The following is a 12485-nucleotide window of genomic DNA, read 5'->3' on the forward strand; positions in this document are numbered from 1 at the left end:
AAGACCCGTCTAGTCAAAGCTATGGTTTTTCCAGGAGTCACGTATGGATGTGAGAGTTGGACTATAAAGAAAGCTGAGTGCTAAAGAATTGATGCTCTTGAACTGTGGTGTTGGAGAAGACTCCTGAGAGTCCCTTGGACTGCAAGGAGATCCAACCAGTCCATCCTAAAGGGAATCAGTCCTGAATATTCATTGGAAGGACTGATGCTGAAGCTGAAACTCCAATACTTTGGCCACCTGATGCAAAGAACTTACTCATCGGAAAATACCCTGATTATGGGGAAGATTGAAGGCAGGAGGCAAAGGGGACGACAGAGGATGAGATGGTTGGATGGCATCACTGACTCGAAGGACATGAGTTTGAGCAAGCTCCGGGAGTTGGTGATGGACAGGGAGGCCTGGCGTGCTGCAGTCCATGGGGTCGCAAAGAGTCGGACACGACTGAGCAACTGAACTGAATTGAATCTTCAAAATTAAAAAAAAGATTAGCAAAGCATTCCAGGACCTCTTCAGGAAGAATGTGTATTTCCTGGTGCATTGGCTTAAAAAATGGAACAAGGCCATGTTGTTTACACCATTTCCAGATTCCTCAAGATTACACGGGTTAAGAGGAGTCTGCTAAAAGCCCAGGAGAAATGCCACAGGGCCAGTCCTAGAGCTGTCACCCCGTCCGGGGGTCTTACTTCTCTCTAGATTGAAGGTGAGCTGGATGCCAGGCATCATTTCAACAAATTAAGATGAAAAAAATGCAGGTGTGGAGAAATGGCCCACATGGGACCATTTGCAAAGAAACAGAGGCCTAGAATCAGAGCTGCCAGCCGCTCAGGCGGCCTGATGCCCGTGTGGAGAAAGGGGGGCGAGACTGTGCGTCTTCAGTGACAAGAGTCCACAGTTCCATAGACTTCAAGGTTCTCCATGAAGGGGCTGGATGAGGTCACCGCCAAGATTCCTTTATGGTACTTCAAAATGAAGCTCAGCCATGGATAGTGAAACTTAGATGGCAGTTCAGGGAAGGTCCCAAGCCGAGAGAAATACCAGTTATAGCAAGAGAGGATCTCAAAGCAAGTCTTCCCATGACTGTGTCATCCAATATGGTAGCCTCCAGTGACACATGGCAGGACTTCGCCCGTGGCTCGGTGGTAGAGAACCAGCCTGCAATGCAGAAGACGCAGGTTCCAGCCCTGGGTCGGGAAGATCCCCTGGAGAATGAGGTGGCCAACCACTCTGGTATTCTTGCCTGGGAAATCACAAGGACAGAGGAGCCTGGTAGGCTACAGTCCACAGGGTTGCAGAAGAGTCGGACATGACTCAGCAACTAAACAATCACCACAAAAATGTATATAAACAACTATAGCTTAGAGATCACTTAATAAAAAAGACATCACAAAGAAAAGCATATGAATGACTGGGCAGTTCACAGAAGAAATACTACTAATAAAAAGATCAAAAGATTTTCCAACTGCTCCAAATCATAAAATAAATGCTAATTAAAAGACTGCTGAGAAGTCACTGTTCCTGTATCAATCTGGCAAAAAGATAAAAACGGATTCATTAGCCAATGCAGCCATCCAACAGAATGTTAAACAATCACAAAAGACCTCTTTTGGAAAATATTTTAAGGACAAAAGGAAATCCGATGTTAAATTTTTAAAAATCAGAAAAAGGATTCATAAAACTAATTGAAATATACATTATACATGAGAGAAAAATACTGGAGAGCAATTTGCCAAAAATTTTTATAGTAGCTATCTCTGTATATTAAAATTGTAGATTTTCTTCTTAAACTCAATCTTGTAAAGCTTCTACAATGAACATGTATTACTTTTAACACTGGAAAAAAAAGACTTCTAAAATAATTTAAAAATTGACTTGAGAAAGAAATCCTAGTTTTGGCAACTACAAGTATAGACTAAATGAGCTAAGAATAAGTATTTTAAATTATGGGAGTTAATTGTAACTTCAAGTCATTTTTTAGTTGTCACTGTGTGCCCTGTTGGAATTTATCCTGAGGATTGATCAATGTTTCATGTTTCAAAAGACAATATTTGCTTTTTATTTGTCTTTGATTTAAAAAAGCAAAGAAAAGGATTTTTATCAAAGTCAATCAGATAAATGTAATCCGATTATGAAAATAAATCCACTCTTGATCTTGCATCACTTCAAACGAATGGGTCTTTACGTCTGTGTGAATTATACACAGCACACCCACGGGACCTGCTCTAACTCGGCCTCCAAACTGTCAGGTCAGCAACACCAGGATGGAATGTTCTCAAGGGGACTGGCTGGGCTGGGAGCGCTGGGTCTTCAAAGGAAGCCCAGAGCCAGTGGGAAGGATGGCTCCCAGGAGGCCATGGGGTCTCCCATGACCGTTTCAACATCTCAGATGGGGGGACAACTCAACTAGCCAGCCTCCAGGCACCCTATTCTCTCATCAAAAGAGAATTTCCAAGCGTGCTCTGCAGGTACTGTATTAATCTACTTTTTTTTAAAATAGGGTGTTTTAACATTTTAAATGTTTATTTTAGATTATCCCAAACTAACTTCATGCCTTTCTTTACTTTCTAATATATTTTCAACTAGGCTTTTTAATTACAAAAATGACTCATAAAAAAAAGACTTCTAACCGTACAGAAGAATATAAAATAAAAAGTAACACCACTACATAAAGTAACATCACTTCGAGGCATATAGATGGGGAAACAACGGAAACAGTGAGAGACTTTATTTTCTTGGGCTCCAAAATCACTGCGGGTGGTGACTACAGCCATGAAATTATAAGACGTGTGCTCCTTGGAAGAAAAGCCATGACAAACCTAGACAGTGTATTAAAAAGCAGAGACTTTACTTTGCCAACAAAGGTCCATATAGTCAAAGCTATGGTTTTCCCAGTAGTCATGTATGAATGTGAGAGTTGGACCATAAAGAAGGCTGAGTGCCAAAGAATTGATGCTTTCAAACTGTGGTGTTAGAGAAGACTCTTGAGAGTCCCTTGGACTGCAAGGAGATCAAACCAGTCAACCCTAAAGGAAATCAACTCTGAATATTCATTGGAGGGACTGATGCTGAAGCTGAAGCTCCAATACTTTGGCCACCTGATGTGAAGAGCTGACTCACTGGAAAAGACTCTGATGCTGGGAAAGATTGAAGGCAGGAGGAGAAGGGGACGAGAGAGGACGAGATGGTTGGATGGCATCACCGACTCGACAGACATGAGTTTGAGTAAGCTCCGGGAGTTGGTGATGGACAGGGAGGCCTGGCATGCTGCAGTCCATGGGGTCGCAAAGAGTCGGACACGACTGAGCGACTGAACTGAACGACAAGAACAACATCACTATTCTTGTCGTGGTAGCCATGCCAACAAAGTTTCTAGTGAATCCTTTCAAAAATTTTCCATGCATACACAAACACATATTTCAAAAATTAAGATCCAGCTGTGATTTATGTCGGAGAGTGTTTTGCCTATGTTCTCCTCTAGGAGTTTTATAGTTTCTGGTCTTACATTTAGATCTTTAATCCATTTTGAGTTTATTTTTGTGTATGGTGTTAGAAAGTGTTCTAGTTTCATTCTTTTGCAAGTGGTTGACCAGTTTTCCCAGCACCACTTGTTAAAGAGGTTGTCTTTTTTCCATTGTATATCCTTGCCTCCTTTGTCAAAGATAAGGTGTCCATAGGTTCGTGGATTTATCTCTGGGCTTTCTATTCTGTTCCATTGGTCTATATTTCTGTCTTTGTGCCAGTACCACACTGTCTTGATGACTGTGGCTTTGTAGTAGAGTCTGAAGTCAGGCAGGTTGATTCCTCCAGTTCCATTCTTCTTTTTCAAGATTACTTTGGCTATTCGAGGTTTTTTGTATTTCCATACAAATTGTGAAATTATTTGTTCTAGTTCTGTGAAAAATACCATTGGTAGCTTGATAGGGATTGCATTGAATCTATAGATTGCTTTGTGTAGAATAGCCATTTTGACAATATTGATTCTTCCAATCCATGAACACGGTATGTTTCTCCATCTGTTTGTGTCCTCTTTGATTTCTTTCATCAGTGTTTTATAGTTTTCCGGGTGGACACCGGCGCGCCCCCGCGGGGAACGCCCCCTCGCGGGAGCGCCCCCGCGGGGGAGAGCGCCGGGAGGGGGGAGAGCGCGGCGACAGGTCTGGCTCCCTCGGCCCCGGGATTCGGCGAGCGCTGCTGCCGGGGGGCTGTAACACTCGGGGAGGGTGGACCCGCCGCCGCGGTGACGACGACGGGGCCCCCCGAGCCACCTTCCCCGCCGGCCTTCCCAGCCGTCCCGGAGCCGGTCGCGGCAAAACACTCTCCGACATAAATCACAGCAAGATCCTCTATGACCCACCTCCCAGAATATTGGAAATAAAAGCAAAAATAAACAAATGGGATCTAATGAAACTTAAAAGCTTTTGCACTACAAAAGAAACTATAAGTAAGGTGAAAAGACAGCCGTCAGATTGGGAGAAAATAATAGCAAATGAAGAAACAGACAAAGGATTAATCTCAAAAATATACAAGCAACTCCTGCAGCTCAATTCCAGAAAAATAAATGACCCAATCAAAAAATGGGCCAGAGAACTAAACAGACATTTCTCCAAAGAAGACATACAGATGGCTAACAAACACATGAAAAGGTGCTCAACATCACTCATTATTAGAGAAATGCAAATCAAAACCACAATGAGGTACCATTACACACCAGTCAGGATGGCTGCTATCCAAAAGTCTACAAGCAATAAATGCTGGAGAGGCTGTGGAGAAAAGGGAACCCTCTTACACTGTTGGTGGGAATGCAAACTAGTACAGCCACTATGGAAAACAGTGTGGAGATTCCTTAAAAAACTGGAAATAGAACTGCCATATGACCCAGCAATCCCACTTCTGGGCATACACACTGAGGAAACCAGATCTGAAAGAGACACGTGCACCCCAATGTTCATCGCAGCACTGTTTATAATAGCCAGGACATGGAAGCAACCTAGATGCCCATCAGCAGATGAATGGATAAGGAAGCTGTGGTACATATACACCATGGAATTTTACTCAGCCGTCAAAAAAAATTCATTTGAACCAGTCCTAATGAGATGGATGAAACTGGAGCCCCTTATACAGAGTGAAGTAAGCCAGAAAGATAAAGAACATTACAGCATACTAACACATATATATGGAATTTAGAAAGATGGTAACGATAACCCTATATGCAAAACAGAAAAAGAGACACAGAAATACAGAACAGACTTTTGAACTCTGTGGGAGAAGGTGAGGGTGGGATGTTTCAAAAGAACAGCATGTATACTATCTATGGTGAAACAGATCACCAGCCCAGGTGGGATGCATGAGACAAGTACTCCGGCCTGGTGCACTGGGAAGACCCAGAGGAATCGGGTGGAGAGGGAGATGGGAGGGGGGATCGGGATGGGGAATAAGTGTAAATCTATGGCTGATTCATATCAATGTATGACAAAACCGACTGAAATGTTGTGAAGTAATTAGCCTCCAACTAATAAAAAAATTTAAAAAAAAAAAAAAATTAAGATCCATGTATGAATCTATCTTTGTATATGTGGGTATACATTATGTATATTTTAGCTTATTTGGGGTTATAATTGTACACAGTGCTTTCAATTTGGTTATGTCACCTTTTAAACTGGATTTTAAAAGTTTATATAAAAGTAAAGAGGGCGTCCGTGGTGGTTAAGAATGGTTATGTGGTTAAGACTCTCCCTGCCAATGCGGGGGACACTGGTTCAATCCCTGGTCCAAGAGTCAAAAAGAAATGAACAAATAAGAATCTTTTTTTAAAAAGTAAAGAATTATCTCATCTGCAGGAAATGTATTTGCGCACATCTGTTCCCTGAAGTCCTCAGAAAAGAGAAGAAAGTTGCTGATAAGGAAAGTTCAGGAACAGAGGGCAAATCATCTTCGTTAACTATGAAAAGGAAGGTTTCAATTATAAACCAAGATGATTTAATCAGAAGGCAATTCTTCTGAAAGAGCTGCCTTTCTACCTAAATTTCCATGATTGCAGACAACCATCTCGAGTGCATTTCCTCCAGACACAATTATGTAATCAGCTAAGAACAGAAAACCTCGGCCCTGCTGGTCTGCACAGGCCACTGCTTGGAAGGGAAACGTGATCACCGCCGTCCCTTCTCTGCAGCGGGCACTGTCCTCACGGGGCGTCCGCTGCGTCAGGGGAGGAGCCCAGGGGTGAGCAGATGGCTACAACACAGCGGGAATGATTACGGCCTGCCTCTGGGGGCTAAGTGTCATCTCTTAACAATCCCACGAAGCGGGCCTGAGTCTGGTCCCTGTATCACAGATGAGGAGATGGATGGCACAGAGAGGTTAAGCCGGTTCCCAAGGCCACACAGCTGTCGTCAGGCTCCGGTTTGTGTGGTCACGCAGACCACCTGGGGGAGGAACGGGGAGGATGCCAGCAGCTCCAGGAGGAGGCAGAAAGGAATGGCAGGCAGGCCCCGAGCGAGGGTGTCCTGAGGAAGCTGAAGCTGAACAATCAGCTGGTGGTCCAGGCCAACGGGCAAGAGAAGAGAAGGCAGCGGAGTGAGGACACCACCTGGACCTTGGGCCCCACCCTCCAAAGGTCTCAGACCAGGAGGGGATGAGTGCTGAGACCGGGGCAGAGACTCCGGAGTGCCTGGAGAGCATCACGGACCGCCTGGGCGATGTGAGGTGTGTTCCTGTGTGTGCGGCACGTGAGGGGGCTGGATGGAGCTGGGAGCAGGGGACCTGCTGGTGAGACAGCCCACTGGTCCCCGGAGGCCTGAGCATGGCACCCCGGTGCTCCTGGGGAACATGGGGCTTGGGAAGGACTCAGCATCCCAGTGGGATGAGGCCTGTTCAGGAGACGAGAGGCCGGAACTGCGGCTGCCCAGGCACTCGCCCCGGCTCCCAGCTGCTGCTACGAGGATTGGTGACTTCGCTCTGCAGTCAGATGGCACGAGGGGAAGGAAAATGGGACACTCGTGATGGGGAGGCACCCTAAGTGACTGCAGATGTACTCAAAGTACATAGTTAACCTTAAAGAGACTATTTTAAACCAGAAGAGATCGCTATCTATTAAGCTTTCCCTATACTGCAAGTGGGGTTTAGTGGGTGGTGGTGGTGGGGCAACCTGAGAACAAGTGATTAGAATACTCGGTTTTGGTATTTGAGTAACACAAAGACATGCTATTTTTAAAAACGAAATGCTAACATCTTTGCTGGTAACTTTATCTTTTCTCTGATATATTTTCTAAAAGCTTTATAATTAATATAAAACAATATGTGTATTATATAATAATATATTATATAATTATATATTATATATAATATTTAATAATATACAATTAATATAGATAAACTGTTCATATTCATGGGGTTCTAGCGGTGAGAATACTGGAGTGGTTTGCCGTTCCCTTCTCCAGTGGACCACATTCTGTCAGAACTCTCCACTATGAGTCCTTCGTCCTGGCGGCCCCGCATGGCATGGCTCACAGCTTTATTGGGTTACACAAGCCCCTTTGCCACGAGAAAGGAGAAGGGGCGGCAGAGGATGAGATGGTTAGATACCATCACCGACTGAATGGACATGAATTTGAGCAAACCCCAGAAGGCAGTGAAGGACAGAGGAGCCTGGTGTGCTGCAGTCCACGGGGTCACAATGAGTCGGACATGACTGAGCACACACAAACTGTTCATATTTAAGGGTAAAATTTGATAACTTTGAGATACCTATCTACCTACCTGTCTATGTATATTTTATGTCTCCATGAAACCATCACCACAATGAAGAGTGAGGAGGAAGCTGATAAAAGAGAACACGTTTTGCTATAAAATATCCCTGAAAACACATATAAAGGGAAAAACTCACAAAAGTAATCAATTTTGAATTTTAAGAAATCATAAATATTTAAAAGCTCTATTTATATAATAAAGGACCAAACTCCCCAATCAAAGCCATGTAACTCTGATATCGAACATTCCAAAAGAAGCTTTGTTACAAAATTTAAGGATTATTGAGGAGATACTGTGTTAAGATCCAAGAGTTAATGCAAGAGAAGCTTACTGACTGTTCATGTTTTTCTGAATCACTGTAAAGTAACTGATGTACGTCAGACACCTGTTGCTGCATTGTAAGTCACCCCAATAGTGACGGAAACCCACGTTACTGTGGGTGGGGAACCAGGTGTGGCTCAGCAGAATACCCGTGTCTCAGGGTCCCCGCCCCCTCGAGGCTGCAGTCAGTGTTGGCTGGGGCTGCAGCCTCACTGGAAGGCTCGTCTGGGGGAGAACGCTCTCCGAGCTCACACATGTGATTGTGGAAAGGACTCTGTTCTTCTCCGGCTGGAAGGAGGCCCTAGGCTCCTTGCTGGCTGTTGCCGGGAACCTCTGTCAGTTCCTTCCAAGTGGGTCCCTCTGCTGGGCAGCAGCTGACCGCTCTCAGAGCCAGAGGGAGAAAGCAAGTGAGGGACCAAGAGGCAAGCAAGACGGCAGGGTCGCCATCGCTTTTGCTGCATTCTTTCCTTTAGAACTGAAGTTCTAGGTCTACATCACACTCAAGGAGGGGAGGGCATCACTGGGGGAAGAGGCAGGGTCTGCAGAAGTCATCCGCCTACCACAGATATTTGTCATTGTTCAGTTGCTCAGTCATGTCCAACTCTGCAACCCCAGGGGCTTCGGCACACCAGGCTTCCCTGTCCTTCACTACCTCCCGGAGTCTGTTCAAACTCATGCCCGTTCAGTCAGTGATGCCATCCAACCATCTCATCCTCTCTCGTCCCCTTCTCCTCCTGCCTTCAATCTTTCACAGCCTCAGCGTCTTTCCTAATGAGTCGGTTCTTCGCATCAGGTGGCTAAAGTATTGGAGTTTCAGCTTCGGCATCAGTCCTTCCAATGAATATTCAGGGTTGATTTCCTTTAGGATGGACTTGGTTGGATCTCCTTGCAGTCCAAGGGACTTTCAAGAGTCTTCTCCAGCACCACATTTCGAAAGCATCAATTGTTTGGCACTCATCTTTCTTTATAGTCCAACTCTCACATCCATACATGACTACTGGAAAAACCACAGCTTTGTTTAGATGGATCTTTGTTGGTAAAGTGATGTCTCTGCTTTTTAATACCCTTTCTGGTTTGTCATAGCTTTTCTTCCAAGTATCAAGTGTCTTTTAATTTCATGGCTGCAGTCACCATCCACAGGGATTTTGGAGCCACAGATATAAACATCTTATAATATAAGGCTTTGTGAGGAAAGATTGGCTTTCTGTTGCCAACAAGTTAAATTCCCTGATCCTGACGAGCTCACCAAAGTTGGTGTCTGAGCATCTCTGAATCTGATGTGGTCCAGCAAGATACCCATCAATGAAAACAAGTGGTGTGTCTGCCTCCACAGCTCCGGGACTCATCACAACCCTCTGCTCTCTTTCCTTCCCCTCTTGAAATAGATTTTAAAGCTGCTACAACTGGGTTGCTTGCAAAGTACCTGCTCTAATGGGTGGAAATTTGCGCTGTGTTCTACAAGTGTTTGTTCTACTGTACTTCTCTAACAAAGGAGCACATTCTTTGTAAACAAAAGGCATCTTTTGCAAACAGGTTTTAAACTGCTAAACATTTAATTAAGACCCTTAGTAGAACAACAGACAACACTGAAATACAAAGGATCATAAGAGACTAGTACCAGCAGCTCTATGCCAATAAAATGGACAACTTGGAAGAAATGGACAAATTCTTAGAAAAGTATAACTTTCCAAAACTGAACCAGGAAGAAATAGAAGATCTTAACAGACCCATCACAAGCAAGGAAATCGAAACTGTAATCAAAAATCTTCCAGCAAACAAAAGCCCAGGACCAGATGGCTTCACAGCTGAATTCTACCAAAAATTTAGAGAAGAGCTACCACCTATCTTACTCAAACTCTTCCAGAAAATTGCAGATGAAGGTAAGCTTCCAAACTCATTCTATGAGGCCACCATCACCCTAATTCCAAAACCAGACAAAGATGCCACAAAAAAAGAAAACTACAGGCCAATATCACTGATGAACATAGATGCAAAAATCCTTAACAAAATTCTAGCAAACAGAATCCAACAACATATTAAAAAAATCATACACCATGACCAAGTGGGCTTTATCCCAGGAATGCAAGGATTCTTTAATATCCGCAAATCAATCAATGTAATACACCACATTAACAAATTGAAAGATAAAAACCATATGATTATCTCAATAGATGCAGAGAAAGCCTTTCACAAAATTCAACACTCATTTATGATTAAAACTCTCCAAAAAGCAGGAATAGAAGGAACATAACTCAACATAATAAAAGCTATATATGACAAACCCACAGCAAGCATCACCCTCAATGGTGAAAAATTGAAAGCATTTCCCCTGAAATCAGGAACAAGACAAGGGTGCCCACTCTCACCACTACTATTCAACATGGTGTTGGAAGTTTTGGCCACAGCAATCAGAGCAGAAAAAGAAGTAAAGGGAATCCAGAGAGGAAAAGAAGAAGTGAAACTCTCGCTGTTTGCAGATGACATGATCCTCTACATAGAAAACCCTAAAGACTCTACCAGAAGACTCTAGCTCTACTAGAGCTAATCAATGAATATAGTAAAGTTGCAGGATATAAAATTAACACACAGAAATCCCTTGCATTCCTATATACTAACAATGAAAAAACAGAAAGAGAAATTAAGGAAACAATACCATTCACCATTGCAACAAAAAGAATAAAATACTTAGGAGTATATCTACCTAAAGAAACAAAAGACCTATACATAGAAAACTATAAAACACTGATGAAAGAAATCAAAGAGGACACAAACAGATGGAGAAACATACCGTGTTCATGGATTGGAAGAATCAATATTGTCAAAATGGCTATTCTACCCAAAGCAATCTATAGATTCAATGCAATCCCTATCAAGCTACCAACGGTATTTTTCACAGAACTAGACCAAAGAATTTCACAATTTGTATGGAAATACAAAAAACCTCGAATAGCCAAAGCAATCTTGAGAAAGAAGAATGGAACTGGAGGAATCAACCTGCCTGACTTCAGACTCTACTACAAAGCCACAGTCATCAAGACAGTGTGGTACTGGCACAAAGACAGAAATATAGATCAATGGAACAGAATAGAAAGCCCAGAGATAAATCCACGAACCTATGGACACCTTATCTTTGACAAAGGAGGCAAGGATATACAATGGAAAAAAGACAACCTCTTTAACAAGTGGTGCTGGGAAAACTGGCCAACCACTTGTAAAAGAATGAAACTAGAACACTTTCTAACACCATACACAAAAATAAACTCAAAATGGATTAAAGATCTAAATGTAAGACCAGAAACTATAAAACTCCTAGAGGAGAACATAGGCAAAACACTCTCCGACATGAATCACAGCAAGATCCTCTATGACCCACCTCCCAGAATATTGGAAATAAAAGCAAAAATAAACAAATGGGACCTAATGAAACTTAAAAGCTTTTGCACAACAAAGGAAACTATAAGCAAGGTGAAAAGACAGCCCTCAGATTGGGAGAAAATAATAGCAAATGAAGAAACAGACAAAGGATTAATCTCAAAAATATACAAGCAACTCCTGAAGCTCAATTCCAGAAAAATAAATGACCCAATCAAAAAATGGGCCAAAGAACTAAACAGACATTTCTCCAAAGAAGACATACAGATGGCTAACAAACACATGAAAAGATGCTCAACATCACTCATCATCAGAGAAATGCAAATCAAAACCACAATGAGGTACCATTACACGCCAGTCAGGATGGCTGCTATCCAAAAGTCTACAAGCAATAAATGCTGGAGAGGGTGTGGAGAAAAGGGAACCCTCTTACACTGTTGGTGGGAATGCAGACTAGTACAGCCACTATGGAAAACAGTGTGGAGATTTCTTAAAAAACTGGAAATAGAACTGCCATATGACCCAGCAATCCCACTTCTGGGCATACACACTGAGGAAACCAGATCTGAAAGAGACACGTGCACCCCAATGTTCATCGCAGCACTGTTTATAATAGCCAGGACACGGAAGCAACCTAGATGCCCATCAGCAGACGAATGGATAAGGAAGCTGTGGTACATATACACCATGGAATATTACTCAGCCATTAAAAAGAATTCATTTGAATCAGTCCTAATGAGATGGATGAAACTGGAGCCCCTTATACAGAGTGAAGTAAGCCAGAAAGATAAAGAACATTACAGCATACTAACACATATATATGGAATTTAGAAAGATGGTAATGATAACCCTATATGCAAAACAGAAAAAGAGACACAGAAATACAGAACAGACTTTTGAACTCTGTGGGAGAAGGTGAGGGTGGGATATTTCAAAAGAACAGCATGTATACTATCTATGGTGAAACAGATCACCAGCCCAGGTGGGATGCATGAGACAAGTGCTCGGGCCTGGTGCACTGGGAAGACCCAGAGGAATCGGGTGGAGAG

At 43.0% G+C, this 12485-nt stretch overlaps 1 protein-coding gene across 3 annotated transcripts in view; it reads right to left on the reverse strand.

Moving 5' to 3' along the window:
- The window catches only part of IQCA1 (IQ motif containing with AAA domain 1), a 195274-nt gene that overhangs the window by 136219 nt on the left and 46570 nt on the right, over positions 1 to 12485 (reverse strand). The gene's annotated exons all lie outside the window — the stretch shown is intronic.

The sequence above is a fragment of the Cervus elaphus genome, chromosome 20 (assembly GCF_910594005.1).
Source record: "Cervus elaphus chromosome 20, mCerEla1.1, whole genome shotgun sequence".
Taxonomy (NCBI): Eukaryota; Metazoa; Chordata; class Mammalia; order Artiodactyla; family Cervidae; genus Cervus; species Cervus elaphus.